The following is an 8436-nucleotide window of genomic DNA, read 5'->3' as shown; positions in this document are numbered from 1 at the left end:
GATTTTATTTTTTTATTTTTTTATTTTTTCGTCAACAAAGACATTTGGAACATCTAAATTTGATACTTGATAATACATCAGTCACTTAACTTTTGGTATTTACATGCGATGAGGATCCTCACTGGGATCTCCTGCTCTCTTTGTAGTAGAAGCTTCAAGCTAAGGAAACATGCGATGGAGTTTCTTTGTCAGGGAATATGAACTCTCTCTTGCAACGTTACACCATGCAATAATATCACAAACCTCAAAATCACAGGCCTGGTATGCTTCTTCAAAACAGTAGATGGAGTTCTGAATATAAAGCAATAGTTGTCTAAACCTTAATCCTTTTTTTTTTTTTTACAGAAATAAATTCAACATGGATTTTCCATTACAAATAAAAACTACAAAGAAGGAGCAAAGACCCCCCGGGGTTCAGAAATTGAGGGATAAGTAGGGCTTAATACCGCCTTTCCTTTTTCCAGAATACTTTTGCAATGAAGAAACAATTGTAGCAACAAATTTGCATGACGCAATCTATTCCCAAGAAAAGATAAAAACAGGGACTTAACAGTGTGTAACTGCAGCACTTGTTGCCAGCAAATCTACCGGGAGAGCTCATGTCAAACTTGAAATCAGATTTAGGAAACAGAGTTAAAATGAGACAAAACGTAATCCTAATTCTTCAGAAAGTTGATGTAAACAGCAAATATCTGCATATCACAACAAAGAAGCTAGTTACAGCACTTTTCAGCAGCTCTTGTACAACATGAAAAGGGTCAAAACTCAACAAGTTAGCGAGTAGTTAGAGCACACTCCAAAACCTCTTTATCATCCTAATGATGAAATGCGAATGGGGCACCTCTGACTAAATTCGCAGTAGTTTGAAACATAAAGCTTTTAATGGGAACATTAGTCCGTCGGAGAGATAAATAAGCTTAGTCCATCGGCTGACTAAACTCGTATTAATTTGGAAACTTATATTAATTTGGAAAGAACCAGATTGCTACTAACATCACTATGTACAAAAGTGGAAAATACAAAAATGTCTCTTAGAACATTAGGCTACTCACCATAAACCATCGTATGCTGTTGTTGAGATACAAGCAGAGGTTAACAATAAGACACCAACGCAATTGGGTAACATGGTATTTGATGCATGACCCATCAATAGCACTTTCCAGTCATGTTGTTAAAGGACTGCCACATTATGTTACATGAATACAGACACGGACACAGAGAACACGAGATACGACACAACTCGAACATGGTGACTCGGGAAATTTCAAAAGATTAGGACATAGACACGGCAAGAACAACAGTAAATATTATTTTTTAAATATAATATTCTATAATATATTATGTATAAAATATTATAATATTTTAAAATAGTAAATAAATTCTAATTATATGCCCTACAAATTTGGTGCATGAACCAAAAACATATTACCTAAACCAAGTTCATAAGTAAATCTTATTCACTGAACACAACAGAACAAAATTTTCGAACTAATTTATAAAATGTAAAATACATCATGTATTATATGGCACTAGAAAACATATTATATAAAATACTACAAAATTTTGGATAGTAACTTTTTATAAATTGAACAATGGTCCTTTCTAATACTGTTGATTTTGGGGCTATATAACGACTAAATATTAGATTCTTTTTAAATATATTACATATATATATATAGTAGGGCTACTATACTCTTATGAGTATAGAGCCCTTCGTATATATATAATTAGGTTACTATATTATTAATAGTACCAAGCGTTTGGTACTATTAGGTTTTCAGCCCTTGGATGAAGAGATGTGCGGTTATGATGATACTGGTTCTCTAGGGTTGAGTGGGTGGTTGGTTGAATAGTATGATCTAACAGATGAAAATGGTCAAAGGGATAGATCTAACGGCCGAAAACTTGATAGCATCAAGCGCTTCGTACTATCGATAGTATAGTAGCCGGACTGATATATATATGGAGAGAGAGAGAGTGCAGCTACTATACTCTTATAAGTATAGTACCTGCACTACTCATAAGTTCTCCTCCATCAGATTTACTTTTAGATCCGTACCAAATCTGATGGAGAAGAGAGATAATGGATGGCTCCGTTAAACCCATCCCATTTCTCTGCTACCCACCTTTTTTCCTTTTTTTTCTCCCCCCCAAATCAGCCCTTCCCTTTCCCAATGCAACCCTCTCTCCTCCCTCCTCTCTCCTCCCTCACATTTCCTCATCACAGATAGCCTCATCCCACCAGGCCTCACCGCCCCCAACCTCCACGGGCGAAGCAATAGCAGCCCGCAGGCGGCGTGCGGCCAAGTCGGAACAGGATAAGGTGGAGGGACATATAGAGATTCTAAGGGAGGGTGAAGTGGATAGTTGAAAAATAGAAATAAATTGTGTATTACACTATTGAGTTTGGAAAATGACTTTTGTATTTTTTATCCCTGCTTTTAACTCGTAATGATCAGCTTTTGTCTAATTCTATTGTACCTTCTAATCTTCTCATATTTTTGTCATTCTCATTTCCTTATTGTATGAGCACATTATCAAATCTGGCAGAGTGAATTGAAGTCTTTTCCTCAAAAGGGATCCAACATTAAGAGAAAGCTTATCAAGAGAATCAATATAAGACTAGAAGCTACAACAGATTAAGATGCATAAATTATTGGGACGACTTGATATAATGAAGATTCAGCTTCATGGCCTTTCCTCTACTAGATCTTAAGTTCTTAACCCCTCTATTTTCAGATAAATTGTTGGACAATCTATCTATTTTGACGTCCAATTCGAAGGCTGTTATTGCATGAGTAAGGTATGAGTATTCAAAGAAAAGCTAAAGGCTTGCATTTTCTCTTCAAAGTAAAACCTTTGCACATTTTGTACACTGTCACTTAACATCAAGAAAGCCTTTCCTATTGTTATAAGGAGGAACTTCAAATACCTAGATCAAAGACATGCAGTATCTTTAAGAAACTAATTTATGTAAAGGTACTGAAAATATGGTGGGAATATAAGTGGAGAAATAGCCCCATTACTATCAGCAGAGATGGAAAATAAATAACTCCATGTTTTGGACACATGCTATATATGATAATTTTTTTCATTTATTCAAGAAACTATTTTCGCTTGTAGTGTTGATTCAACTTCCAAAATCCTATTTTCTTTATTAGCATTTCATGGGGTTGATATGGAGTTTTTCAATTTCAAGACTTAACTAATAAAGCTATAATACAAATTGAAGTGAAAATGGTCAAACTGAGATAGTCTGCCATATGCATTGGCTATTTGGAAAACAGAAAATTTGTCAGTCTGCTTCATCTCTTTTTATCAATTATTCTTCTCTTATCAATTCCCCTGCTCTTTTCTTAAAACATTTAATCTTTTCAATTGATGGAAAACCTCTCCGACACTTGAATACAGTAAATAATATTCATCCATTAGCATATTCACTTTGCACCACGTGACATAGTTTTTATTAGTCTTTTTAAGTAGTTGATTGTAATTGTTTTCCACACAAAACACGCGCGCCACCGCGGGGGGTTGCTGCAAACTGCTGCTACTTGCCCTGTATTACGGGGCCAAGCACTACTGCTACTTGCCTGCTGCAGAGAGGGGGGGAGAGACCGTATGTCGGCTATTCTGAAGAATGGTGGCAAAATACTCGTAAGATTTTTCTGAATTTTTTGGTATTTTTTCTGTCTGGAAATGTTGCTGTCGAAAACTAGTGAAGTTACTATGCACGATAACTATGCATACAGTGGCTTCACGTGGAAATTTTTTTTTTTTTTTTTTTAAACTTTTTAAGTTTACTATGCAAACAGAAAAATGCAAAGGGGAAACTATATGTCGGCTACTCTGGACAAGGGTAGCAAAAGACTCGTGGGAATATTTCTGATTTTTTAAGATTTTTTATAAATTTTTCCGGTCTAAAATTTAAGTGGCGTAATTAGTGCTAATTACGCAAAGTGACATGCACGTTGTCTTTTCTCTTTTTTTTTTTTATCTTTTTAAACTTTTCTTTAAGAGAAAGCTTTTAAAAACTTAAATTAAAGTGTGTTTGAAGGCGGAAACGATGTTGGTCGTTATTAAATATTAATTTAATTGGGATGGATAGGTGGATGTTTAGATGAGATTGTTTGATAGACAGTTCGCAGTAAAAAAGGAACGGACAGAAAATAATATATGTCTTGAAAGATATTTGTAGTATGAACAAAAATAGGATGAAGTGCAAATTTAAAATCTCCGTTTTAGAAAATAAACTAAGTTTCCAAATCTTTTTTAAAGTAGGTCCCGTCTGGTACTCCCTTCTAGAAATCACGATAAAAATTTTTTCAGATGTTTTTTATATTTCTAAAACTCTTTATCTCATTAAATTTTCGATGATGCAATTTTCCTAAAAGTCGGACTTATGATGAAATTTAATTTTCTAATGTGGATAACATCACTTAAGACACAGTGTTGGTGCACAAGACCCTCTTGGCGTACAGTTTTCAGAGAACCTCGCTCTAACGCCGCAAAGCACTTCTGGCTATCAATGGCGAAATTTACAGAGCATTTTTTCTCTTATCAAATCTGCCAAGCATATATGCTTTACACTTGCTTAAGCTGAAATAATTATCCAGAGAAAACCCATAAATTTTCATTAAGAGTCCAAGGAAAGGGAATCATGGGGCAAAGAAAATGCCATGGATAGAAGAGTTCGAGAAATATAATATTAACAAGAGATAAAACTTACATCACAACGCTAGAAGGTTTCCCTTCCGGGACTTCCCGGGGGGAAAGAAAGGACTTGTTTGTACAGACTCTTCACTCCAGAATGCAGTTGAGAAAAAGATAAATTTTACAGGAAGGACAGGAAAATAAAGGTCATTAGGGAATTATTTGTGGAGCTAGGATGCTATATCTAACAAGAGGCTTGCTTCATTCTTCACTTGTCGTCGAAATGATCTTCCTTTAAGCTTCAGCGGAATTTTACATAGGGCAGAGGGAATGTGGAGAATGGCTCTTTCCTTTGGATGCTTTTTTCACCATGCTTTTAAGAGGAGGAGGAAGGCTTCCTTTTATAGCCGAAGGAAGGGAGGTTTTGGAGGAGAAAACTGCGGCGGCACCTGGTTTTCAAAAAAACCGCGGCTACGCAGGTTTAGGTAATGGATGGAATGATGACGCGGCATGATGACGTGGGCCCACTAATTTTTAAAAAACCTCAGGCGTAGTGGTTTTGGATGGTCATCATTGGCGAGACAATTTGGTAGACCTGGTGCATGGACTTGGTGCATGAGTGATGTCCATGTGATGCTTCGAAAAAATGGAGGCCACGTGTCGATTCTTCATTTGCTTGATGGGGGCCAAAATTTGCTCTAAAATTTTGGAAGGTCACTGATGGTGTCTGTTTGGGAACAGACTTTAGAACCTTGTTTTTGGTGGTGGAGATGGATCACAAGGTGATTAGCGAAAAGATTTAAAAAGCTGAAAAATAAAACTGATTAGCGAAAAAGCCCTAACTAAAAACCCTTATTTTTGCCTGTGAAAGAATCACAGCGGGTTAATTCTTTTTTCTTTTTTCTTTTTCTGATTTTTTCTTTCTTTTCTTGATTTTCCCTTTTTTCTTCTTTTTCTTTTTCCAATTTTTTCTTTGATTTTTTCATTTCCAGATTCTTTCTTCTTTTTCATATTTCCACTTTTCTCTGGAAATTCTTTTTTCATTTTTCTCTTTGCTTTTTTCTGAATTTTTATTTTTTTTTTTTTTTAGCAGTGTCCAATACAAGGACTAGATGAAAAAGCGCAACTGAAAATACAGAATTGAAGGAAATATATACAAATATGTACAAAATATCAGAACCAGGTGGCTAAGCATTTTTCCCTAAATTGTCACATTTGGGAGAAGATGCTTCTAGTATCATGGGATCTCCTTGTTTTTCTTCAGTGTTTCCTATACTAGAGTGTGGTAATGGTTCTGAAGAGGGTTCAATTTTTCGGAAAGGTTTGGCAATTGGCTGTGGATATCTTTTGAGGGAAGGCCTTTGCGGTGGAAAAGGTGCTGAGGATAAAAGAGGTTTTACTGAGATAGAGGGATGGACTACTGGGATTAGTGAATTTTGAAACGGGGTATTTATGTTGGTAATAGGAGGAAAGACCAAACTTGGTGTAGTTGTCATTATAGGAGGATACTTTGGAGGAGGATAAGAGGAAGATTGAGGTAGAGATACAATACCTTGTTGTGAGGGATGCTTGAGGTCTTTGATCTGCTGTTCCAGAATAGCAATTCTTTGAATGTTTTTCTGATCCTTTGTTCTCAAGTCATCACAAATAGTGTTCAGCTTTTGAAGCTGTGTTGCCATTGTTGAGCAGTTTTCACAGAAACTATTTTTCTGGTTTAGGGTTTAGGGTTTAGGGTTTAGGTTTTAGGGTTTAGGGTTTAGGAGAAGTTAAGTAACACGGGATTTGTCTATGAAAGGTCCATGTTAAACACAAACTACAAGACTGTTGTTATAAAAACCCTTAAAATAAAAACCCTAGGATTTATGGAGAAAACCCTTGTCTATTTAAGAAAACCCTAAGGTATGAGGAAAACAAACCTTTGAAAGAAGCAAAAAACCTAAAAAGGGATTTTACAAATATTTTTGGGTTTTTTAGAGAAATGCGGAAATAGTAGAGTTGGGTCAGATTATGTAATATATTGAAAAGTAAGTATTAGAAAATACCGGTTGAAAAAGATAAGGGCAAGAAAGAGAAAGTTGGATTTTTAACAATTTTTTGGGTATTTTTGGAGAATTTTTCTGATATAGCTAGAAAAAGCTTAATTAGCGTAGGATACTAAGTAGAAATAGTGCGTACGTAAATAAATTACTATGCAAGTTACTATGCAAATAGTGATTTGAAAGAAAGAAAGATTTTTACAGGAGAGACCGTATGTCGGCTATTCTGAAGAATGGTGGCAAAATACTCGTAAGATTTTTCTGAATTTTTTGGTATTTTTTCTGTCTGGAAATGTTGCTGTCGAAAACTAGTGAAGTTACTATGCACGATAACTATGCATACAGTGGCTTCACGTGGAAATTTTTTTTTTTTTTTTTTTAACTTTTTAAGTTTACTATGCAAACAGAAAAATGCAAAGGGGAAACTATATGTCGGCTACTCTGGACAAGGGTAGCAAAAGACTCGTGGGAATATTTCTGATTTTTTAAGATTTTTTATAAATTTTTCCGGTCTAAAATCTAGAGTGGCACGTAAATTAGTGCCTATTACGCCCAAGTGACATGCACGTTGTTTTTTCTCTTTTCTTTTTTTGATCTTTGAAACTGGTCTTTTAAGAGAAGCTTTTAAACTTATAAATTAAAGTTCCGTGTTGGAAGGCGAAACGATGTGCGTGTTATTAATATTAATTTAATGGCGGATGGATAGGTTGGATGTTTGATGAGATTGTTTGATTAGACAGGTTCGCCAGTAAAAAAGGAAAGGACTAGAAAATAATATATGTCTGAAAGAGTATTGTAGGTATGAACAAAAATAGGATGAAGTGGCAAATTTAAAACTCTTCCGTTTTACGAAATACTAAGTTTCCAAATCTTTTTTAAAGTAAGTCTTGCCGTTACTCCCTTCTAATCACGATAAAATTTTTTCAGAGTTTTTATATTTCTAAAACTCTTTATCTCATTAAATTTCGATGATGCCCATTCCTAAAAGTCAGCGAACTTATTGATGAAAATTTTAATTTCTAATGCTGGGATAACATCACTTAAAGACACATGTTGCGGCCACACAACCCTCTTGGCGATCAGTTTTCAGAGACCATTCTATCTCTGCATCTGCTATCAATGGAGAATTTACAGAGCATTTTTTCTTTATCAAATTCTGCCCAAGCATATATCTTTACACTTCTTAAGCCCTGAATAATTATCGCAGAGAAAAACCCGATTAAATTTCTTAGAGAGTCAAGGAAAGGAATCATGGCGGCCAAAGAAAATGGCATGCGATAGAAAGTTCGAGACTATAATATTAAAAGAGATTTTATTATTAACTTACATCACACTGCTAGAAGGTTTCCCTTCCGGGGGACTTCCCGGCGGGGGATAAGAAAGGATTGTTTGTACAGAACTCTTCACTCCAGAATGCAGTGAGAAAAGATAATTGTTACAGGAAGGACAGGAAAATAAAATCATTAGGAATTATTTGTGGAGCTAGATGCTATATCTAACAAGAGGCTTGCTTCATTCTTCACTTGGTGTCGAAATGTTTCCTTTAAGTTCAGCGGAATTTTACATAGGCGCACAGAGGCAATGCTTTTTTATGGAGTAAGGCTCTTTCCTTTGGATGCTTTTTTCACCATGCTTTTAAGAGAGGAGGAAGGCTTCCTTTTTATATAGGCCGAAGTAAGCGGAGGGTTTGGCATGGAGAAAACTGCGGCGCCACCTTGACAAAAAACGACAAAAATCAACAAGAAAAAAA

At 35.5% G+C, this 8436-nt stretch overlaps 1 protein-coding gene across 2 annotated transcripts in view; it reads right to left on the bottom strand.

Annotated features, from left to right (window-relative positions):
- LOC109709696 (putative uncharacterized protein DDB_G0290521) overlaps window positions 241-8436 on the bottom strand; it is a 29861-nt gene continuing 21665 nt past the window's right edge. For both annotated transcript variants that reach the window (XM_020232022.1, XM_020232023.1), the window contains one exon: window positions 241-692. The gene's annotated coding sequence lies outside the window, so the exon portion shown is untranslated. The remainder of the gene's footprint in view (window positions 693-8436) is intronic.

Source organism: Ananas comosus, linkage group 4 (genome assembly GCF_001540865.1).
Source record: "Ananas comosus cultivar F153 linkage group 4, ASM154086v1, whole genome shotgun sequence".
Taxonomy (NCBI): Eukaryota; Viridiplantae; Streptophyta; class Magnoliopsida; order Poales; family Bromeliaceae; genus Ananas; species Ananas comosus.
This window is presented reverse-complemented; position numbering and strand designations above follow the sequence as displayed.